Here is a 3,095-nt window from a genome sequence, read left to right on the forward strand (position 1 = left end):
GAAGTAGACCTCTATTCCAATTTTTTCTTTCACTTTGAAGACTTGCAGGAGATCACCAAGTACTTTGTGGTATGTCACATGGATGCCGCTGGTCAGTAAATGGGTACATCCTAGTTCATTCAGGGATAACAAATTCCCCTTGGAACAGTAGGGAGCAGCTCATTACTATGATTCCCAGCATGATTTACCACTTTGGATTAAAGTATTTGATTGGTATTGGGGTTGGAGCTGGAGCCTATATGCTGGTCAAGCTTGCTCTGATTTTCCCTGACCTTGTAGAGGGCTGGACCTTATGAACATCCATCCCATTGACAAAGGATGGGTGGGATGGGTAGCCACCACCTTCTCAGACTTGACAGGCACTTTACCTCACACAGTTCTTTCTCATCTGTTTTGCCAGGAGGAGCAGATAAACAACACAGAGTTGGTGAAAAGCTTCCAGCAGCAGATCAGTAGCACATGGTGAATCAGTCTAACCTTCAACTCTTCTGGAACAGGAACAACAACTACAGAGACCTGGACCTAGGACAATGCCCAGCTCCAGTACCCTTCCCTGCCAAGTGATGCTCATGGTGGGGAACAATGCAAGAAGAGGATGAAGTGGTCAAGTACAATTTTAAACTGGACCCAACGAATACTGACTTCTTGAAAGTGACCTATTCTGGTGGACTTTCCCAAATCTAGTGCAGAAAACTTAAGTACTTTATTCCAGGCATAGGCTACATTCCATCAGCCACTATGACTCAGTTGATAGCCAGTACTGCCTCTCTCTCCAATACTAGCTCTGAATAGGAGTCTTACCTCTGCCTGCACCTAGTCAGAGAGCAAGGAGACCCCGGGATACCTCAACCATACCATGGAGGTATCTTGCTAAGGCCCCTGTTGCCTCCCTGGAGATGTCTCCCACTTTTCACATCATCAATGAGTCACCAACTAACTGCCATCTTTGTGAGCCTGCCCACACTTTCTTGGTTTTATTTTATTTTATTTTTTTGGCGGGGAGAGTTACTTCCTCCTTGCTTCCTGGATTCCACGGATTTCTTCCTTTTTTTGGTTGTTTTTTTTTAAAGGGAAAATATTCTAGAAAAATAGAGAAACATCTTAAAAACAAACACACAAACAAAACCTAGTTCAGTAGAGTTTCTAAAGCATTTGGGGAGTTCAATGACTCTATTTCCTATCATCAGAGACATTACCTTCCCACTATATTTCAATTACAAAGATTTGGGCCTCACTTGGTCCATTCTTTGATGGATATCTGTCCAACTCCAGGACTTAGCTTCTTCACTCAGTTCATAATCGTTCCCCCAAAGTTTAGGAAACCTCACATAATATTGGGGACCTTTAATAAGCTCAGGTTCTTAATGGTTCCATCCCATACCTGTTTGGGTCATTAGATCCAAGATCTAGAGAAAATATTGCAAAATTTTTACAAAGGGTTTGTAGATGGGGGAGAAAAATTAACAAAGTCACTTCTTTTGTTTCTTTGTTCCCTTCACCCCCCCAATCCCAGGATTTCTCAAACAGGAAGTGAGATTGTTGAACTATTAGCCCACCCCAGGGCAGTTTTAGGATCTTCAAGGTGCTAAGCACAAAAAGGAAATCTTACTTGTGTTGGGAAAGGCACTGGTCCAAAGAACTTGGAATGAATCAGGTACAGAGGAGTGTTTTGGGAGGAGATAGTTTATCTCATGAACATCCAAAGTCACAAACAAAGAGCCCAGGAGTCTTTACCTCCCTTCCATATACTTTTAGATATGTAGAAGGCAGATTTTTAAGTCTTATTGCATATGATAATCAGTTATAACAGCCAAAAGTTTAAAATGCATTTCACTAGCCTTTGTCTATTTTAGGCTGTAGGAAGAGATAAAGGGCACCCCTGGAGGGATGGACCTAGGACTCTATCTTGAGAGATTGCTCACCTTTGTTGGTGGGCCCCACAGCAGACTTGTTGCATGTACTGGCTTAGATAGTTGAGTCTTATTCCTTGGGCAGATTGGTCTCAAGGATAGGACAAGGAAGTTTCATTTTGGACCCAAAGGGGGATTGAGAGCAATAGAACTGAGGCCCCTAATCGTATAAGAAACAGTCTTCAGAGACTTGGATTTTCTGTGGGAAGGATGCCAAGAGCTTCAGGCCTTGTGGGAGTATTTCCAATGATTGCTTTGAGAAGGAGGAGGAAGTGGGTTGGAGCCAGCCTTACCTGCAGAAACCAGACACATCCTCCCACTAAGGGGCTAGCTCTCACTTGAGCCTTCTCTGCCTCCTCCTTATCCTTTCCGTAGTTTTCTTTTGAGCTAGGTGAGTGATGCCATATTAATTAGTCAGATTCCTCTCAATTTTGGTAGGAAGATATAGTTTATTCCCATATGAACACCTGTATTAAAATGGGCATAAGGTAGAGAGGTTGTAATGTCAGAACATCAAGCACTGAAAATATTATTCTTTTGCCTAGGCCGTAACATGATTAGATAGAGAGAGTTAAAAAGATATTTTCCTCAGCTGCATGTTAAAAACCATTTTTTTGTTATACATGTATAATCATTTAAAAAAAAAACTATTTCCATATGGATCATGTTGGGAGGGAAAAAAAGGAAAACCACAAGAAATAAAAACAGAAGGAAAAAAAAAAGTGAAAATAGTATATGTTGATTTACATTAAGTCTTCATAGTTCACTCTCTGGATGTGGATGATATTTTCCCTCCAAAGTTTATTGGGATTGCTTTGGATCACTGAACTGCCAACCGCCCCCCACCCAAATCTATCATAGTTGATCATTGCACAATCCTGCTGTTGCTCTATACAATGTTTTCCTAGTTCTGCTTGCCTTACTCAGCATCAATTCATATAAATTTTTCTAGGACTTAAGGAGAGAGAGTCTTAAGAAGGATTCCTTATGAACAGTCTTTCTTTATCTGCCTAGTGGTCAACTTTGGATCAAATGTCGCCAGTTTTTTCATGCTCTACTAGACTTTACTTTCCTATGCTATCCAGACATTGAAAAGGCATTAAACACAGTTCCATGGGAGTAGATGATAGAATCCATGAAGGATAATTATATAAGATCTTTCTTGTCTTAAACCAAGAGGCTCAT

The 3,095-nt window shown here is 41.0% G+C and overlaps 1 pseudogene; it reads left to right on the top strand.

The window, feature by feature from the left end:
* Nucleotides 1–292: 292 nt before the first annotated feature.
* Nucleotides 293–2,632, top strand: LOC141549504 (protein NDRG4 pseudogene; annotated as a pseudogene).
* The last annotated feature ends 463 nt before the right edge of the window (nucleotides 2,633–3,095 follow it).

The sequence above is a fragment of the Sminthopsis crassicaudata genome, chromosome 1, assembly GCF_048593235.1.
Source record: "Sminthopsis crassicaudata isolate SCR6 chromosome 1, ASM4859323v1, whole genome shotgun sequence".
Classification (NCBI taxonomy): Eukaryota; Metazoa; Chordata; class Mammalia; order Dasyuromorphia; family Dasyuridae; genus Sminthopsis; species Sminthopsis crassicaudata.